Raw genomic sequence first — 22653 nt, forward strand, 5'->3', positions numbered from 1 at the left:
AAGCAGAATTTAGGGCAACAAATATATCAACGTAGGATGGACTTACAAGCTAGAGAAATTTTTACATGGAGAAATCATGTCTAGACTTGGAAAAATGTCAATTCTACTAGTTACACAAACACACTTTTTAAGTGAAACTCTACAGAGAATTAGCACTTTATTTTTTTGGCACTGAGGCTAATTTTGCTCAGACATTAGATAATAGGAGTAATTGCAAACTTTTATCAGGATTTTCATTTTTGCCATGAAGTGAAGCATATTAAAATCCCGGTTTCCATTATTATTCTTGTCCTACCACATCTCCTTTTCTTTCTTGCTCTCTTACTTTCTTGCTGTCTTGCTCACTGTCTGCCCCTCCCCCCTCCCCCCCAAGCACACACACACAAATATGCGTATATGTGTGCATGTGTATATATATACACATGCACACATAACCACATACGCGTATATTCCATTTCTGTAAAAAAATGCAATAAGCATCACATGTAATGACAGAACATTTGCTATTTTTTTCTTTTCTCTGAAGAAATAAAACCTAGAAAAAAATACTACCTTAGACCACCATGTTTAAAGAGCTTTCCATGGACTTTTAAAGTTTCCACTCAAACATATGAATCAAAGATCCTTGGACAATTAAAGAAAAGTTCCAAATCTGAGAGTGGTTAATAATGCATATAAATTAAAAATAAAACTCTAGGGAGGATAGGAATAATAAAGGACTCAGAAGAACACTTGAAAAAAGTTTGAGTTGAGTAAAATAAAAGCATTTGGAGAGAAATGTTATTAATGAAACTATATCAGAACATGACATAAAATGAAGAGAATAAAAATTAGGCTTTAACATCACAAATATTTTAGAAAAAATTACTTAATAGCAAGGTTGGAATATAAAGTCGAATAAATGTAACAAAAGCTAGAACAGAAAGATAGCTGTAAGTTGTAAGGTCAAAGAATAATAATATACCTAAAAGTAGGTCTAGAAGTTCTGAAAATTATATGTATTTCAGAATGTGATAGTAACAACAAAAATGTAGAAAATTACTTTTCTTGAGAAATAATCCAAAGTTTTTGCAGCTAAAGGATGCATAGTGCTAGTTGGATGGTACCAATAAATGTCAAGATAGGTGAAAGGAGGGGCGCCTGGGTGGCTCAGTCGGTTGAGCGTCCGACTTCAGCTCAGGTCATGATCTCGCGGTCCGTGAGTTGGAGCCCCGCGTCGGGCTCTGTGCTGACAGCTCAGAGCCTGGAGCCTGTTTCAGATTCTGTGTCTCCCTCTCTCTGACCCTCCCCTGTTCATGCTCTGTCTCTCTCTGTCTCAAAAATAAATAAACGTTTAAAAATAAAAATTTAAAAAAAATAAAAGATAGGTGAAAGGAAATGAAATCCACCAAATGATATCACAGAGAAACATCAGAAACCAGTTGCAAACAAAAATACTAAACCTTACAGAGAAAATAAAATTGTGTCACTTACGAGTGCGAATTAAAATGGCACTTGGCTATTCACTGATATAGTGGGTGAGCAAAAACAAGGAAGTAATTCTCACAAAATAAGGGAACACATTTTTACTAGTGAGTTCCATACTTGATATGTGGGTAAAATATATGCACATGTCATAATAAGTAAATGACTGAGAAGAGTGTCTTTTCATTGTTGGGGTGAATATAAGTAAAAAATAAATAAAAGACAGTAACACAATTAGAGAGCTCTAATAATTATTAGTCTGACCCAAATTAAGACTAGTTATATTTGAAAAACTTAGAAGACTAAGAAACATATAAGGTTATAAATAAATAAACACCAGGAATCTAAACAGAAAAGGTAATCATATTTCCCACATTTTAATACAGAAATATCAATATTGAGTAATATCCTAGTGAAGTTACTAAGATCTGAAGTAAGTGAAGAGTCTTTTGAAACAATCGACTGTGCGCACAGAATGTGTTTGCATGGATTTGTGTGTAGTGAGTGATGTCCTGGTGGTGCTGTTGGTGATGCTAATAGGGAAGAATCAGTAATCAGGTTGGTCTCACAATGTCAGAAGAAATGCAACAAATTTAATTCTCAAGGTAAGAAAGTGTAAGTGAAGACATTTATAGGCAAACAATTTTTATTGAAGTACACAGAGGCAAAAAAGACACTCTCACATATACAAGAACCTAGGTAATGGAGCACCAATAAATGTTTCTTTAAAAACAAAGAGATCTGCATGGTAATAAAATCTAGCTAACTAGTATATCTCCATGAATAATCTAGGATAAGCCACCTGCTGCCAGGCACCGGGCACTTTAACAGAGAGAGCGAAGGTTAAGTAACTGAGAGAAACATTATCCTAGGAAAATGTCATAAACAATGACAAAGAATAGGTAGAACAAAAAGGAGTGACAGCAAAAGTAAGAAAGAAGGGTGGGGCGATGCTGGAGAGCTCAAAAGGGGCTATGAAGTGTAGTGGTGCTCCTCTTACTTTCCTTGCAAGAATTTACTGTACATTGAAGAACTGAACATAGAAAAATAAGTTTAAAAAACATGTTTTTAAAAATTTGTTTTGATTGCCTATAAATGTTGGTTAATTATCATCCTAAATTAATGATCAGGAAAATTAAAAACAAAATTAAATCAAGATGTAAAAAGAAAAGTACAAGCGCATCAATTTTTATGTCATTTGTAACAAAGCCAATAGTTCCAATTCCAATTTGGGAACCAAAAATATACATGGATGCATGTTACACAAATACGGATATGTTGTACAAACTTTGAGGTTTACTACATATTAAGTACAAACATTACACACAAAGAAAAAGTAATGTATATACCATGAAGTAGAAAACCCCATAGCATTAAAATAGAAATGCACATAAAATATGCTAAAAGTTACAAGCTAAATTTATTTGATGTTCTAACCACTATAAATGGGATAAATTTAAACTTTCAAAGAAAAGAGATGACTTTGAGATTAGCTAAATAACTCATCCATATATATTTATGCCAGAAATGCCTCTGAGAGAAAGTGTTTCAGAAATATTTAAACTAAGAGGATGATCCAGAGTTAAAGAGTTCTTATCTCACATAATTTATACACTTAAAAATGGAAATGTAAATATATATTTCAGAAACTATATGGAGATATTTAAAGAAATTATTTCTTAGTCACACTGCCCCATTTTTTTTTGAAACCGTGGCAAATCAAGTGACTGAAATCGATCAAGTAAATCTAAATCAAATCTACCTTTAATAATAAGATATACAATTTTATTTTTAAAGCTCATGAAATATGTTGTTTCTTGGCCCCAGGTCAAAATTCAAATAAATTTTAAAATAAAAATAATAATGATAATGGTTTCCAATTGCATTCTGACAAAAGGAGAGATAATTAGCTGCAATTAACGTTTTCATATAAGATATAATTAGCAAATCAGAAATAATAAATATTCTTAGAGGTATCAATAAAAATATAGCATCAATAAAAATATAGCATCCAAGAATAAATTTAATAAAATTATACAAATTCTTTATGAAAAGGTTTAAAACTTTACTGTAAGAAAGTTAAAAAATTTAAATAATCACATCTACTTGGCTCAGCATACACAGTATTACAGAAATAATATCTGTGATGAGCACCGGGTGGTGTATGTAAGTGTTGAATTACTATATTGTATATCTGAAAATAATGTAACACCTTATATAAACTAATTGAAATTAAAATTAAGATTAAAAAAATATCCTTTACAAGTGTCTTTAGTACAGATTTTTTGATGGTGAATATTCTCAGTTTTTGCTGGCCTATAAATGTGGGGGTTTTTGTACCATTTTTCTTGAAAAATTGTTTTGATGGTACACATTTCTAGGTTGAGAGTTATTTCCTCTCAGTTCTTTGAAGATGTTCTTTTCCTGTGTTCTGTGTTCTATTATTTTGAAAAAGTCTACCCTCAATCTAATTGTTGTTTCTTAAAAGAGATTCTTTCTCTCAGGCCTTTTTAAGACCATTTGTTTCTGGTGTACTATGATCAATATTTAAGTGAATTGAAGTATAAAAACAAAGGAACGCTATCTGATTGTAACTCACATATGTCTACAAATAGGCTAAAGTAATCTATATGCGACTTGCTGAGAGGTGAACAAAACTTTCAGGGTTTCTTCCGCTTTTATTCCATTATTCATCCCCATCCTGTATGTAAAAAATGCAAGTAAAGGGTAAGAGTAAGCCAGTGCCTTTGAGGGGAATGATGGATGTCTTAGTTCAGGTTCCCATAACAAAATACCCTAAAGTGGAGGGCTTAGAAGCAACGGAAATTTATTTCCCATAGTTCTGGAAGCAGGAAGTGCAAGAACCAGCTGTAAGCACAACCAGGTTCTGTCGAAAGCTGTCTTCTTAGTTGTAGACTGTTGATTTCTTTTGTATCCATCTACATATAGCAGAGAGCAGAGAGAGGAAGCCAGCTCTCTTGACTCATATGAAAACTGATCCTATATATGAGAGCTGCACTCTCAACCTTATCTTAATTACATCCCCAAAGTCTCATCTTCTAATACTATCAGGTCGTGAGGGTGGTGAGTGGGTAGGATTAGTCAAATTGGGTGAAATGTTACAATGGTCTTAGCTAACGTAAACCATAAGTGGTCACCACTATTGACCATTGACATAGTTCATGCTAACAATGAGAGAGTACAGAAATGTGGGTATCATTCACACAGAAGACATCATTGCCAAATTCTAACAATGCCAGTGAAAAGAAACTTTGTTTCCTTTTATCATCCTTTGAAAATTCAACTCTAGAAGAGTTAGAAGCAGTATCTAGCACACGGGGGCGGTGTGGAACGAGAAAGGTGAAAGATAATGTCATATTTCCCTGTACTTTTCTTCAACAAACAAATGGGCATGGGTCTACCTGTGTGTAGAAAAATAAATTGAATGGAATTGAAAAAGTTCATTTTGGGGCGCCTGGGTGGCTCAGTCGGTTAAGCATCCGACTTCAGCTCAGGTCACGATTTTACGGTCTGTGAGTTCGAGCCCCGCCTTGGGCTCTGGGCTGATGGCTCAGAGCCTGGAGCCTGCTTCCCATTCTGTGTTTCCTTCTCTCTCTGCCCCTCCCCCATTCATGCTCTGTCTCTCTCTGTCTCAAAAATAAATAAAAAAAAAAAAAAAACGTTAAAAAAAAAAAGAAAAAGTTCATTTTGATTAGACTACACTTAGTAATGATTTCAAGTGATGTTTTCAAATACCTGTATATGTTTGGAAAACATCTGGGATCTACTTAGAATTCAAAAGGTATTGAAGGCTATAGGTTGGGCTGGAACATAGTGCTTGGGGAATTACATAGTTGTTTCTTGATCTGTCTACTGATGAGGGAGCATGGAGCAAGCTGAGGACAAAATACAGGGTGGCAGCTCCCCACCCCTACCTACCCACCCCCACCCCCACTCAGGTGAACTATGTGTGATATTCCTCAGATACTCCTGGCTACCAAAGAACAAAGGGAAGGGGTTTAAGTGCTTGACATGGTAATGTGGGAAACTAAGGCAAATGAAAAATTAATTCCCTTACTGCCTTCGGCCCATTGACAAGTCCTTGAAACAGGCAGAGTGACCTCCCTCCAGGACCTCAGCTGCCTTGTGTTAGGGGTAAAAGAGAACTGTAGCTTAACATTATCCCAAACTTGAGGATCCTGTAAGTATACTTCCTTTATCTCAACTGCCCCAAGATATATGCTGGCAATTATACTTCAAGTTTATTGTCACCCGATATACATCTGAAGCGTGTCATGACAGTTTTATTAAACGGTAATATGTGGCGTTTCCCTAGCACAGCTAGACCCTCAAGGTCCTGGAAACCTTGCTTCTTCCAAAATACCTTAGAGACTTACCCTATCCCTGACCCCATCCCTACCTGAGGGTATATAATGAGTTGCCCATCATGATCCGAGTGCAGCTCTTTCTGCCCATGGGTCCTGTCCCCATGCTTTAATAAAATCACCTTTTTGCACCAAAGACATCTTCAGGAATTCTTTCTTAGCTGTTGGCTGTGGACCACCCCATGAACTCCCCATCACCCTAAAACTTCATCAATACCGAATGTGCCTCTTACCAAATTATCTTGCTTCTGAAACTTATGTATTTGGAAATCTCCTAATTTAAATTATAATGAAGTGACTTTAAATATTATATCGATATATAATGGGTATCTTGTATTTCACTTTGACAAAAATCAGAAAAAGAGCATCACTTGATTAATACTACTTTTGTTTTGCAGCTTGCAATATCAATCAATATAGAGTAGATATATTTGACAGTCAACTGTGTTAACAATTTACAATCTTTTAATTGTTATCTTCTCTGATTTTTCATGCAGTTTACTTCCATACTCTTTCTGCTTCCTGGATTTACAGGCAATAATAAAAACTATTTTATGGGAAAAAATTACTGTTCTCTCATTCTAGTCTATAGATGCATTTCTAATGTGTGTGTGTGTGTGTGTGTGTGTAAAAGAAGTAATCTATACAGTCACCTTTAGAAATTTTAATCTGATATGGAGTGGTCAAAGGTTTGAGTTCTAATTAATCCAAGTTTTTACATTTAAGATACAGTTTGCAAATGTTCGAATATCATAGTGTTGCTCTAAATAAGACTGACATTAATGCGGACTGAACAGAATTAACTGGTAATGAACGTTTTGTTTAAATGTAGATATTTGCAGAACTTGTCCAATAGATTGGAAGGAGTGACATGACATAATACAGAAGTTTTTGTATTCTACTAGAGAGGAATTCTGTCTCCTCTTCTTGCATGTATTTGGTTAACTTTCTATACAGTAATTCCCTGCTTCAGGCTGGGTCAGACCTAATGCTCTTCCTCAACACCTCAGGTACTTTTTCGAACATATAAATTCACATCTTTAGAGGCAGAGATTTAAGACTCCAAGGCAGTTTCTGGGAGAAAGAATTTTCTCTTTCCTTCAAGATCCCTCTAGCTGCACTAAGAATCAAATTGGCATGAGACAGATTAACAGGAGAAAATAAAATTTAATAGCATACATATGGGGCATCCACATAGATATAAAATTCCCAAAGACAGTGAGGTAATGGGATGCTTATATGAGCTAAGGAGAGGGTTAGAAGTCTGAGGATAGAAAGCAGAAAGACCCTTAGCAGAAAGGTGAGAGGAGGTGTTTGGAAAACAAAGGTTGCCCTATTATGTTGATGAGTTTCTTAGGTAAACAGGAATCTCTGTTAAATAGCTCTCTTCCTGGTACATCAGGTAGTTGAGGCAGTTGGTAAAGAATGTTTCCTGAATCTGTTGGCTTTTTATTGCTTTTAACTCAAAATGATGTTCATGCCAAAGTGGCCCATCTTAGAGCTGCCCTTGGCCTGTCTGCCCTTGGCCTGTCTAGTGGCGAAGTTTGATCACAGTATTAGAAGACCACCCAACGTGAAGGGAATGCATTAGGCACAGACAGGTGAAAGAAATCAGGAGACATTGGTAGTAGCATGTCTGTGTATGATTGAAAGTTTACAGGTTTTCAGGTTTGATTGCGGGCAGAAGGGCCATCCTCTTGAAAGGAACAATCCAAATGACAGCCCTGCCTTAGTTTAAAGCTAGGTTCTCTTTTCTGCTTATTATGGATCTTAGATAAAAAATACAATTGCTGAGAAGTCTGTTTTGCTTGCTGTTTGCTACGAGCATTGTGAGGCCTTTCCTGAATGTAACCCACTGTGTAGTAGAATGGGTTGTAAAACTTCCTAAATGTAGTCTGATATGTAATGGAATGAGTGATTGTACATAAACTAACCAGCATTTCTCGCTTCTGTAAACCTGCTTGCTCAACACATTCCTCCCCTTCCCCCTTCCCCCTCCCCTTCCCCCTTTTTCCTCCAGCCACAAGTAATGGACAAAGCCTTCCAGCCAAAGGACAGACGAAGGACGCCCAACAAATGTCCTTACTTTAAAATCAACTAATCAGGCCCCTCATAATTTGAAACCTCCCTTGTGCTATTTGTCTCTGTCTATAAAAACGCTGTACCAACCCTGATCGTGGCCTCTTGCGTCACCGGCGACGAGTGCGCAGAGGACCAGGTTCGAACCTGCAATAAACGACCCTTGCCTCTTGGCTTTGACTTACGACTCTGGTGGTCTTTTGTGGGAGGTTTTGGAACTTCAGGCATTACACTCTTATCAAAGTAATGCCTAGATTGTGCATCCTCCAGTATGGATTCTTGAGACACAAAGAATCCTAATCTGCACATCCATTAGTCAGAATTGGGGAATATGATAAGAATGGAATACCTCTAGCACTTTTATAGTTATGTATCAAATAAAAAGATTTCCTCTGCCGGTCTGAAGAATCTTTTAGAACCATATACTATGAAGTTAACAAAATGGACGTGTTCCCATTTTGCCAGGCAAAATTATCTGGAAATACTACAGAAATTTTACTCTGTGGCCTGAAATTTCTCATAATCAATCCTGTGTTATTCAGAGTGTCAGTCCAAGCGTGCTCTACTGCATCTTCAATCCGAAACTGATAATGTAGCGCATGTGTTGTTGACTAAATTAGTATATAGTGTTGAGTCTCCAAATTCCAAGTGATAATTAAAGTATTCCTAAAATATAAAGATTATTCTTCACATGCAGGTACAAATTTCAATGTTTCCTTTCTCAAGATTGGTTCAGCAGCTTTTAAGAGAATTTAACATAAGGATTGAAAATCAAATGTGATTATTAAAAGTCAAGCACAGGTGCTAAAAGTATTAAATGTTTTCTAAAACAAGAATTAGAATATCATATTACATAAACTTTAGAATGTGGCAAGTTGTAAAAATTGATTTCATTTGGGAAAAAAATACTTAACACTATGATAAGGTAAAGTTAATTCCATGATAATTCAAAGGGACCTAAATTTTAGTTGGATACAATTTTATGTGCCATAAAGAAAATAGATAAGACAAGAGAAGGAACGATAACATATGTGCACTTAATAAATCTGGGAAAAAGTCAAAATGAGTAGAGCCTTCCTCAGTGCTGAGGTTTTGGGGTGATAGTGGGGTGGTTTGAAGCTGATGGCCAATAAAGAAAAGAGAGAGAGAGAGAGAGAAAGGAAGGAAGGAAGGAAGGAAGGAAGGAAGGAAGGAAGGAAGGAAGGAAGGAAAGAAGGAAGGAAAGAAGAGAAAGGGAGAGAAAGAATTCTTGAAGACATCTTTGGTGCAAAAAGGTGATTTTATTAAAGCAAGGGGACAGGACTCTTGGGCAGGAAGAGCTGCACTGGGCTTGTGAAGAGTGGCTCCTTATATACTATAAAATTGGGGGAGATAAAGTCAAAAGGGAGGCCTCTAGAGGGACTTTGATGTGCTAAAGAGGATTCCTAAGATACCTGAGGCCTTGCTATTGTCAAGCTAAGGTTTTTCCTCTACTAAGGCATTAGGACGGTAAGGGGTTCCTGGAGAAATGTTATACTTGGTATTTTCTTCAAGTGTTGTCAGTGGGCTGCAGGTTATAAGGAAATTTAATTTTACCTGTCATTTCCTTCATGCCTTTGTTCCCTATATCATTATGGAGGAGTGAAGTTGGGGCTCCAGGAAACGGAGTCCATTGGCTTCTGGAGATTAAGCTATTGATAAGATTGCCTTTTTCTTGTAATTTACCAAGACTTTTGTAAACTGATGGAGACTATTTCCTGCATGACTGTGGTCTCTATCAGTTAACAATTATTTTTCCTTCCCTTTGTCCTTGGGCATCCAGGAGTACCTGAGGCATATCACACATATCCCACCTGGTCTGGCAGAGGGAGGGGGAAGGGTCTCGCTTGCATTTTGCCCAAAGCTTGCTCCACACTCCTTCATCACTCTAAGGAATAAAAGATAGCTTGTCACACTTTGCCTGAGAAGGAGAATGAGAAAGGCAGAGAAAACTATGTAGCAGAAAATGTGCTGTGTCTCTTCATAAAAAACTCATATGGTATTTCCAGAATCCAGAACTCTGCCAGCAACTGCATTCTCTTAGCTAATTAGAATCAAAGGAAGTGTTTCAGGCCAGGTCTAGCTGATGTTAAAACGTCATTATTTCCATTATAATTCATTGCCTTGGTAGCTTTCCTAATGTGTGAAAATACTATTTTTAACTGAAAAAATAATGAAAATTTATTTCTCTTATTATATCTTTTTATTTATATCTTAAAAGTATTAAACACTTATGTAACATGTATATTTATATGATATTTCACTTAGAGAAAAAAGACTAGAAAAATTTCATCAAAAATATTGACACCATGGGGGCGCCTGGGTGGCTCAGTCTGTTAAGCGTCAAAATTTGGCTCAGGTCATGATCTCACTGTTTGTGAGTTCGAGCCCCTTGTCGGGCTCTGTGCTGACAGATCAGAGCCTGGAGCCTGCTTCATGTTCTGTGTCTCCCTCTCTTTCTGCCCCTCGGCCTCTCGCGTTCTGTCTCTCTCTCTCTCTCTCTTTTTCAAAAATAAATTAGCATTAAAATATTTTTAAAAATATATTAACACCATGATTCTATGGGTATTTGGATTAAGTATATATTTGTTTTTTGTGAAGAACATACCCTCTTCTGTTCTTGTTTCCAGTTAAGTAGTTAAGTAAATCCCCTCACCTGGTTCTTAATAATAATAATAATAATAATAATAATAATAATAATAATATGGATACTAACATGATTCACCCTAGTTATAGATTTTGGTATACTTAAAAAAAATTTTTAATGTCTATTTATTTTTGAGAAAGAGACAGAGCATGAGTGGGGGAGGGGCAGAGAGAGAGGGAGACACAGAATCTGAAACAGGCTCCACACCCTGAGCTGTCAGCACAGAGTCCAACAAGGGGCTCCAGCCCACAAACTGAGATCATGACCTGAGCTAAAGCTGGACGCTTAACCAACTGAGCCACCCAGGCGCCCCAATTTTGGTATATTTTAGATTGTGACTGCTTCTTCCTCTAGCTATCAATCAATTAAAAAGTTAATAAATTCAGGCACTTCTTAATTATTCTGGTTCACTCAGCATAAGCATACTTTTACACAGCATTCTATCGTTCTCCATTGCAAAAGGTGAGATTTAAAAAAAAAAAACTCTAAATGTGACATTTTGATATCAGAATGGACTCTTTCTTTCACAAGTTTATGTCACAAATTTGTGATGTTGTGCTAACATGATGAAAACTTTGAGAATATAGGTATTATCAGTAATCCATGAAATAAACGGGTACTACACATAGGCAGCATTCTTAGAATTATCAACAAAGCTTCAAAACATTCCCTTTCCTTAAAATTGTCCACAAATATAATTTACATAGTGAACCCTAGAGCTACAGAAACTGAATATGAAAATGAGTTGAAACGTTGTTATTATTATAGAATTTCAAAATGAAAAAAAAAAAGCCATTAAATCAGTGTGCCCATCCTCAAGAAATGTAGAGCATTATTTCCTCAGTTATATTCCCCCATGATTTGTCCAACCTAGTTTTAAATGACTAAAGCAATGAGGCTTCTTCTCTGCATCCTTTGGGATACTATCCCATAGCCTAATTCTAAGTACTATGAGGAATTTTGGTAGGTATGTGAATTCTCACGACATTTTTATGCCTTGTTTCAGCAAATTGCTGTTCACAGATGACTTCATCAAAAAAAAAAAGGTGTCTTTGTATAGAATCAGAAGATTGAAAACTCATGCTGCATTTTGCATGATTTTTGATAGTTATTACCATCCTGAATAATGTGTACTTATTTCCATGACTCATTTTCTTCTATTATGATTTTATATAGTTTGTAAATAAGAGTTACTGTGAACTGTCTCATGATGTCTAATAATGGAAGATGTGGAAGTTAAATGCAATCAAGTGAAAAAGATTAATTAAAAAAATAAAAACTTGCACCCTCAGATAGTTATCAAAGATTTTGATCTTTTTATTGTTTCTGTGATGTGACTACTAATTGTTACAAATAATAGATTTGACATTCTCAGCATGTCATTTCAGGAAATAGTGATCATAGGCCAGAGAGCAAATATGTATTTGTATGTACTTCATGGGCACACATAGGTATATAGATACACACACATCTAAATTATAAAACTAATAAACATACACAACTGTATCTATCTATATATATATAGATATAGATATCTATATATCTATCTATATATGTTTATAAAACTAATAAACATACACAACTGTATCTATCTATATCTATCTATCTATCTATCTATCTATATATGTAGATATCTATATCTATCTATCTATATATGTGTATTTATATATATTTCTTTTTCTGTATCAGTAATACGATAATAATCACTGCTATGTAGAGATATTAAGGAGAGGATCTAGGTTAAAATATAAGTTGGAACTATCTCCACATTAAAATGGTAACTAAAGTCATTTAAAATAGATGGGAATGTCCCAGGACTAATGTAGGATTGTGGGTAAAAAAGGGGGGGACAACAGGAAAGATTTGTGGGTGTACCACCATTGAAAGAAATTTTAAAGAATAAGGAGAGTCTACAAGGAAGTCAAAATGACTCATCAAGATGAGTTGCATCTGCACCAACTATCTAGCATTATGTAGGCATCCCAATGCCAGAAAGCTTCATCCTCATCCCAAGCAAAAGAAAGGCATAGTTAAGGACATTACAGATTTGAAGTGTGCATTAAATACAACAATGTTTAAATTCCTGTGAAGTGTAAAGCCATTTTTGATATTATTTTATTGTGCATCCCATTAATCCTATAATTAGATTTTTGTTGGAAACGTCAATTTGTGATGACAAATGAAGAATAAATGATTATGGGAAAAATAGAATAATGTGTTCAACTGACACTAAAAGAAAGAGTCATCTAAGTGTATAGATTTTTGTCATATACATTACATGTGGTGCATTTTGCTTACTATAGAATGCCTCCATTTTATACTTTTTTTGGTATTTAGGTCAACAACTGAACCCAGTAAAATATTCACATAAAAAGAAAAAGTAGGGGCACCTGGATGGCTCAGTGGGATAAGTGTCCAGCTTTGGCTCCAGTCACAATCTCAGAGTTTGTGAGTTTGAGCCGTGCGTCCGGCTCTGTGCTTGACAGCTCAGAGCCTGGAGCCTGCTTCGGATTCTGTTTCTCCCTCTCTCTCTGTCCCTCACGCACTTGTTCTCTGTCTCTCTCTCTGGTTCTCAAAAATGAAAAAATCATTGGGGCACCTGGGTGGCTCAGTGGGTTAAGTGTCCAACTTCAGCTTCAGTTCACAATGTCACAGTTTGTGAGTTCAAGCCCCACAATGGGCTCTGTGCTGACAGCTCAGAGCCTGGAGCCTGTTTCAGATTCTGTGTCTCCCTCTCTCTCTACCCCTCCCCCGCTTGCACTCTGTGTGTGTCTTTCTCAAAAATAAACATTAAAAAAATGAAAAACATTAATTTTTTAAAAAGAAGTAACATAATTAATTGCTACTACAAGCTAAATTTGATCAAAACATTTCACCACGTTTTTGTAGCTAGCATCTGGAAATTCTTATTTTATTTTATTTATTTTTGAGAGAAAGACAGCGTGAGCGGGAGAAGGGAAGAGAGACAGGGGTACCAAGGATCTGAAGCAGGCTCTGCACTGACAGCAGAGAGCCCGATACAGGGCTCAAACTTACAAACCATGATATCATGACCTGAGCCAAAGTCGGACACTTAACCAACTGAGACACCACGAACCCAAAATTCTTTTTATTTTAAATAGCAATAGTTTGTCCTCTAAGAATTATTTTATTATTTTCCATATATACAAATTTGAGAATGGTATAAATTTTGGCAAATAAATTATCCTGTTCACTACATCATTTTTGTAAATATGATTCCTGCAATTTTGTGTCCCTACCATTATTACTTTGTCATTGTATACGTCCCTAAAAGATTGAACCATTAAGCTGAGTTAGCTCTGACCTTTAAGGTGAGATTAGGGGGAAAAAAAAGAATAGTCCAGTTAAACTGTTATTCAGCCATTTAGTTTAAAAAATGTGGGATTTATTAATTTTATCATTATTATATGTACAGAGTTTTTCTTATATAAGATTACTTTAGAATAAAATCTCATGGTATTTGTTTATATGTAAAATCTAGAAAGGTCATGCTTTTGGAGACCTTCCCAGTTATATTTCAGAATCATATTATTTACATTTTTTCATAATGTTAAATGTCATTTTGTTTGCAGGCAGAGAACCAACTTCATTCCTCCATTATATTAATGGAATGAATGAAATTAAAAATGTATCATCAGATTAATGAGCCAGAGGAGAATACCTATTACTACTTTTATACAGCAAAATACTATCTATTTTGAAGGTTAAATGTTTGCTACTGCTAGGTTGTATCACATAAAATGAGGAATAATGAGTTAAGACAAATTATATGTAGACAATAAAATAATGGTTTACATTCTACGTCTAGTTTATGGATTAAAGGAAATACATACATAATATGAAGAGTTGGTGTTATCTGAACTAAAAATCTTATAAAGCTTATCTATTTCTACTATTTTGATTCACCATGTAAATATTCCCTTCCCTTATGTTTTGTATCTTACCATCCATAGAGTAACATATATTCCTAATTTAATTTTATAATTTACTGATATATAGGTATTGCCAGGTGAATAACTTATATTAATTATATTGAAAATAAGATATGTCAGGAACATATTGAAATAAAATCAGAAATAGTGACTTTCAAGTTTAAATTTTATTTCTCTGTATATTTAAAATATAGGGGATAGTGAATACTTAATATGTGAAGACACTAAATATATTACCATTGAGCCTTATTTAGACTTCAGACATCTTTTATTTTGACCAACTATGTCCAAAAAACGTGTCTCTAAATGCCTCCATGTATGTTGATCAAATTCCATTTTTCCACAATCCCCAATGCTCTTTACGTCTACTGATTGGTCTGCTTTCGATGAATACATTACCACCTTATTTATAGGTATTTGAGCTTAGCAACCTCATTTTTCCCTCAGCAAACTTGAAAGTATAGGTGTTGTTGTTGTTGTTGTTGTTGTTTTTGATTTTTTAATGTTCATTTATTTTTGAGAGAGAGACAGACAGACAGAGCATGATCAGGGGAGGGACGAAGAGAGAGGGAGACACAGAATCCAAAGCAAGCTCCAGGCTCTGAGCTGTCAGCACAGAGCCCAGCACAGGGCTCAAACCCAGGAACCATAAGATCATGACCTGAGCCAAAGTCTGACTCTTAACCGACTGAGCTACCCAGGCACCCCAAAAGTATAGGTATTACATACATGCAACCACATAAAAAATTTTATAACTGTGACATAAAGCATTGATGTATTTACAGTAAGTTAAATATGGTTAGATTGTTTGAACAAAAACTTTAAAAATAGTTTAAAAATTAAGTGTCTTCTGGAAAATAGATAAGAACTATTTAAAACTCTGCCAGTGAACCTAGCTAATCAGTGAATTCCCATACATGATAAATATGATTTATTTATTTTATATCTACACATAACAAGATATTAACAAAGTTAACATTCAAACATAATATATGAAAGCACAAGACCTTTAATATTGCTTTAAAATCAGCACATCCTCAGTGAACATCTTGGGAAATAGAAATCAATTGCTGCCAAGAAAATTCTCACTTTGTCAGCTTGTTGAAGTGCCAGAATTGTAACTTAACTGAATACCCTATCTCCAAATACAGTCATCTTATAAGGTACTAGGGATTAAGATTACAGCATATACATTTTGGGGGGATGCAACTCAGCCCATAATAACCCCTCTCCCCAAATCATTACATAAATCCATAAAATTACATAAAAGAGAATAGAATAGTGATTATGTAACACTGGGTTATAATCACATATCAAAACCAGGTTATAACACTTCAATTTATGTAATTTAGTTATAATACCTTCGTACTTTGTAGGTGCATTGGTTTTGTGTGTGTGCGTGTATGTGTGTGTATAGTATCAGAAAGACCACACTAGAGTCTCAACTTACTGTGTTATCTTACAGAGTTTATTCTGTAAAAACTAGGTTATTATAGAGTTAAAATCTAATAATATACATGGTAGTTTGATTTTAGAAGCTGATAAAATTTACAAATTTCCTAATAAATAAAATTTACTTCCCATTTTTTTCAATTCCAAACTACTTATTTCCTTTAGATTATTGAAACCAATGAGAAAACAAACAACTCCCTAAAACATAATTGAATTTTGTTCTCTTTTATATAAAAAGAGAAAAACCCCTGAAGTTTACATGCCATTCCTGAACACTAAAACATTTTTGAATTGATGATTTGAGTTAAGTTAGCTTTGTAAATTAGAACTGCAAGTAAAGACATTGAGAATTGAGTATAGTGAGCATATACAGGAATGTGTTGTATGTGTGTGTGCTGTAAGTTGTTTCATAGTGTATATGTGTGTGTGTGTGCTATAAATATATATATGTATATATATGATAATATACATAAGATAACATATAATACAGATAAATAAGATATATAAATATATATGATATATTAAATATACATATATATATCTTATATAAGTAAGAAAATGAAGAAGAAATCATTTCCTGTATTAAATATCAAATATCAGCCTTTTACTGGCCCAAAATGTAGCTTTCTAGGATTTTTGAATAAGATTCATATTTAATGTAAGTACCTCAAGCTGTTGGAAATATTCTCAAGAACAAAAAAAAATTGAACTTAGTGCAGAGCCCTGCACATTCTAAAGTGTTTTGTAAATATTTGTTAAATATAAAGATCTTTAAGAGTTACTGTGATGCTGCTATCCAATTTCCCAGAAATCTTCCCTCTCTAATTAGCTACAACAAAGTCTTCTCTTTTCTGTCTTCTGGGGTCAGCCCTTTGGTGAGGAGGGAAAAAAGGGTGCACAGTAGGAAACAGCATAAGTGGAATACTGACAAGAGGAAAAAAGAAGCCAATAAACCAAACTGAAATCTAATATATCTTATGCTACTCAAGTCCCCTCCAGATCTAAAAGGGCAACTGCTCCCTGGCCCTCAGAAACAGGAGGAAAGGATTATTGTTTGGGTGGAGTGAGATGGCTGAAAGAAGTCCTGAAATATGTTTCCTAACATTCTGGGCTACTGTATTCCTGTTTCAGGTGGTACAGTAAACAATAATGTGCATGTCCCTGTGCTTCGCCTTAATTGATGGTATGAACAGAGCAGCCAGTCTAGCAATGAAGCTGAAGTGTCTCTGGAATGGGGAGGGAAAAGGGGCAAAAGGAACATGTTCAAATCTTTGGATGAATTTTACTATTTTTATAGCATGAATCAGGGTTGTTTGCTGTAGTGTTGACTGAAACTTATCAGTAATCATCAGACATTGTTTTAGTAAAAGTGTAAAGGTCATTTGTTGCTGTTATTTGGATGTAAAAATAATGACTTTATCTTTAAAACTGTAGACGGTACTTAGAGCAGATTGTGTCAGAAAATTGCCAAGATATAGATCAGTTTGGGAGTTGGTGGCAGGAAATTAGAATGAGATACACACCAAAGTGTCAACAGCAGCAAATGTGCATATCTCTGCCTTTTTATCAGTTATTTTTAAGCAGCAAAAAGAGACCTGGGTAAACAGATCTTTAGCAAAGAAAGAGGAAAATCCTACATAGGATTCACAGAGGGAGACATCATCTGATGGAGTAATCCTAAGTCTTTCCAAATTTGAACACATGCAGAACCTTAGTCCTATGACAGATTTTTGTAGAAAATGTATGTTGCATTAAAATTAATTTCATAAGGCTACGTTAGTAATTCTCATTTATATTTTTATATATAAAATGATGAATGTTTTAAGCAAACATTCAAGTAGTTTATTCACTCTTATTCCTAAAACAGATGAAGGGAACTCAAAGTTAGTCAACACTTACAAAAATTATGTCTCCTTGTGTTAAAAATCAATTCTGTAGAAAACTGTATCATAGAGGACAGCCATGTTTCAGTTAGTGTATAAGCAAGATCTCTGAGAAGGTGCAGTTAATGAATCAAAATTAAGGTTAAAACGTGAATTGAGTGACACCAAACAGAGGAAAAGACGTTTCAAACTGAGTGAATGTGATCTTAGATTATTTGTTCTCATAGCTGTCAAGAGAAAGGACATGGTTAGAAATAAGAAAAGAGAAGCAGCTGGTGGTCCTGGTGCTGCTGGGTTGTGTGTTGTGCAGGAGGGTTGAAACCCCGCCCCCACTGCCACCAGAGGAACCCCTTGGTCATAGTTAAGTATTAATGATGTCTTTGAACTTTGAGTGGATCTACAATGGCTTCAGCAGTGCGCTCCAGTTCCTAGGACTCTACAAGGAATCTGGAAAACTTGTATTGTTGGATTTGGACAATACAGGCAAAACCACTCTTCTCCGCATGCTCAGTGATGACTGATTCGGCCCACAGGTTTCAACATTAGATCCAACATCAGAATAGCTGACAATGGCTGGAATGACTTTTACAACTTTTGATCCTGGTGGGCACGAGCAAGAACACCAGGATTGGAAAAATGATGTGCCAGCGGTTAATGGGATTGCCTTTCTGTTGGATTTTGCATATCGTCCTTGCCTCATGGAAACCAAAACTGAGCTAAAGGCTTTAATAACTGATGAAACGATATCCAATATGCCGATCCTTATCTTGGGTAACAAAATTGGCAGAGCAGATGAAATCAATGAGGAAAAACTCCATGAGATAGTTGGGCTTTATGGAAAGTCCATAGGAAATGGGAATGTGACCCTGAAGGAGCTGAATGTCCACTTCATGAAAGTATTCATGCACAATGTGCTCCAGAGGCAAGGCTATGGTGAGGACTTCCGCTGGTTTTCCCAGTATATTGCTTGGTGTTTGGACAGTGAAAATAAGAGTTTTACTTCTCTTGACTGATCCAAGAATAAAAGGAAGGAAAGAAGGAAGGGAGGGAGGGAGGAAGAAGGAGGGAACAAAGAAGGAAGGAAAAAGAAAAGTAAAAAAAGGAAGACCATGAAAAGTAAGTTAAAACTATGAGATAATGGGGTAATATTCAACTAAATTCTTCTTACAAAAAGTAATCAATCTTCCCAACCCCACCTGTTTTCATTCCACTAGCTATTGTATTCTGGAGATTTATTATGATGTATCTAGGAATTAGTTTACTAGTATTTCTTATGCTTTGGATTTTCTGGCTTCTTGGAATTACAAGTTTGTGTCTTTCATCAATTCTGGAAAATCCTCAGGTATTGCTCTCTAAATTTCACCTTCGACCTGCCTCTTAGAGTTCCAATTAAATATCTGTTAAACCCTTGTTCTATCCTCTATACCTCTTAGTTTTCTGTATTTTATATTTTTATGTTCTAACACACTGTGATCTGACAACATTTAATATTTATATTTTCTGTTAGTTGAATTTGATTTGCTGTTAAAATCATATTTTTTAGTTTGCTTATTTTATATTTCATTTGTAGGTCCTATTTTAATCTAGGTTCTTCTTTCTGTTTTTTTTTTTTTTTTTTTTTTTTTTTTTTTTTTTTTTTTTTTTTTTTTTTTTGTCTTTGTTCTTTAGTGAATCATCTTTCCTGGCTATAATTTCAAGCTGGCACAAAAAAAAAATTAATCCCGATAAGCCTCATATTTTATTCCTTTTCCCATTCATGGTGCTTCATTTCCTTAAGAGTTAGATCAATATTAATCCTGGTTATACAATTACTAAAAATAAATTCTTTTGAATTAATCTTAGAGTTAAGGTAAATGTCACTTCTTCCAGTGAGTCTCTGATAGGTTCTATCAGGCACTTATGGTTGCTGTAAGTTACATAGAAAGTGAATTCATAATGGATCATAGACCTAAATATAAGATGTAAAACTATAGGGGCACCTGGGCAGCTCAGTCAGTTAAGCATCCAACTTCAGCTCAGGTCATGATCTCATGGTTCATTGAATTCAAGCCCTGTGTCAGGCTCTGTGCTGAAGGCTTGGAGCCTGAAGCCTGCTTCAGATTCTGTGTCTCCCTGTCTCTCTGCCCTTCTCCTGCTCACACTCTGTCTCTCTCTCTCTCAAAAATGAATAAACTTCAAAAAAAAGTTTAAAAATATATAAAATGTAGAAGTATAAAACTTATAGAAATAAAAAAAGACATTGCTTTGACTTTGGGTTTGATGATGAACTTTTAAATATATCACAAAAGTACAGTATATTAGAAACTGATAAATTGTACTTTATTAACGTTCTCATAAGACAATGTACAAGCCACGAATGGAAAGAAAATACTTACAAATTGCTATTGATTAAGGACATTTTTCCTGGATATATAAAGAACACTTCAAAGCCAACAACAAGAAAATCAGCCACCCAGTACAAAAACAGATAAATGATATCAATAAACACTTCATCAAAGATGATAGATACATGGAAAATATGTATATGTAAATATTGTCAACATCCTTTGTCACTAGGCAGATACAAATTTAAACAATAATGAAATATCTTTGTGCTCTATAGAATGGTTCCAAAATCCAAAAAGATTGACAATATAAAATATTGGCAAGTTTTATTCATGACTGGTTGGAATTAAAAATTGTATAGTCACTTTGGAAGGCTCATTTGGCAGCTAATTATAAAGTTAAACATAGCTTTACCACACAGTATAGCAGTCATGCTCCTAGATAGTTAAGTGAAAACTTACTTTTGTACAAAAACCTGTATGTTCATGCTTATAGAAACTTTGTTCATTTATAATCACTAAGAAATGTAAGCCTCCAAGATGTCTTTCCACAGATAAATGAATATATAATTTGTATTGTATCTATATAATGGACTATTTAGGAGTAAAAAAAGGAACAATTTATTGATTTATGCAATACCAACTATCTGGGTAGAGACAAGTAGTTCAAAGGGCTTCGAATTTGCCTTTTTGCCATTTTCTTTCAACAAATATTATAAAAGCAATGTGAAGGTTCTTCCAGATTCTAAGAATATTCATCATAATAACGAACTCAAAAACCAAGGTAGTGATCTCATGGTGTGTCTGTATATTCATTGGATCCACTGTAAGATGGGCTTGAAACAGACTGAATTAATTATGGCTTGCCATTTACCCTTGCTGTGCTAGAGCAGGGCATGATGATGGTTCGGGTCACTTCATAACACTCTTAGCTGAGATTATGTTCCTATAGCTCTTGAAAGGTATAGAAATTCTCCTTTGTGTCAGAAAATCTCCAGCTTCCTCCTATGTTTATCCTTTACTACCACACTACAACCATACTCACAGTACTTCTAATACCAGATGGGTGTTGTTGTTTTTCCACACCCAGGCAGCTCTCTGTAACAACGTATAATTTAACTCAATTCTAACATTATCTACCTGGAGATGGCATCAAATCCCACAGGTTAAGGACTCAGTCCCACAAGACTGCCCAGCCTCCCCACTTCAGATGCCAGTCACAAATCCAGGTTGTCATCTGTGCTTCTGACTAACCACAGGTTCCCACAACCCTCACCTTGGGGTTGATTAAATTGCTAGAGCATCTCATAAAACTCAGAAAGAGTTTACTTCCTGTTTACTAGTTTTTTTATAAAAATATATGGTAAACGATACACATGATCATCCAGAGGGAAGAGATGCATAGGAAAAGGTCCATGGGAAAGGGCACAGAGTTTCCCTGTCCTCTTCAGATGCCACCACTCTTCCTGCACGTTTTTGTGTTCACCCACCTGGAAGCTGTCCAAATCCCAATAGTGGGGCTGCAAATGGAGTTAATATTTGATCATGCCTGCATGATGAACCCTACATAAAGACCCCAATAATATGCATAACAGTACATCCAGGTGGATGAGTCTTAATAATTATTAACATTGTAGCATGCCAAAGGTTATTATAACAATTTACTACCACCGATGGAATCCTTAATGCTATCTGATGAACCTCCTGAATCTTATACCAAGATTATGCTTTCTAAGACCATGTCTAGTAGTAAGGTTCAAGTGAAAAGCAGACTCTCAGTCAATGATTATGTTGCAAGTAGTTTATCTGGAAGGTTGTTTCCGGGTAGTACCTTGAAGAAGTGAGAGAATTGAGAGAGAAATAATAGGAAATTGATATTGGTTGTGTCATTATAGTGTTCCCTAGCTAATAACAGAGCTCTTATCTGCTCAGAAACTTCTAATATAGTATCAAATATACATCGATTTGTTTCAAAAAGGGTAGGGAGGGGCAGTATTTATTCACCATCTCCCATTCCACATTGATTGAGGGTGAATCCTAGAATCCAGAACCCTCTGGATCTTTGTCAGTAACAATGACATTTATATCAGGAAGCAAGTGTGAATATCAAATAAGGAATATTTGCAAATTACTTGTCAAAGTACTTAATTATATAATAAGCCTCAGTAATAATGTTTGGTATTATTAAACATTTTCAAATATCAGACATTTGGTAGTTATCAGTGTCAGAATGTGAGCACATATGCGTAACACTTTGCTCTTTAAACTGCTTTTCACAGCATCAGAGAAGTAGCTCCTTGGTGGCATGTATTGTTCTCCAAGCTTGTTATTAATGAATATTTAAGAATTTGAGTTGTTTTTTCAAGTTCAAACTTACAAAGCATACCTGCTATTACTGCAATTTTTATAATTGATTGTCGATTTCAAAGAACAAGAGGAATACAATAA

The 22653-nt window shown here is 35.2% G+C and overlaps 1 pseudogene; it reads left to right on the forward strand.

Moving 5' to 3' along the window:
- Positions 1 to 18255: 18255 nt before the first annotated feature.
- Positions 18256 to 18894, forward strand: LOC109267691 (GTP-binding protein SAR1a-like; annotated as a pseudogene).
- The last annotated feature ends 3759 nt before the right edge of the window (positions 18895 to 22653 follow it).

The sequence above is a fragment of the Panthera pardus genome, unplaced genomic scaffold, assembly GCF_024362965.1.
Source record: "Panthera pardus isolate Hobbes unplaced genomic scaffold, ASM2436296v1 HiC_scaffold_2, whole genome shotgun sequence".
In the NCBI taxonomy this organism is placed as follows: Eukaryota; Metazoa; Chordata; class Mammalia; order Carnivora; family Felidae; genus Panthera; species Panthera pardus.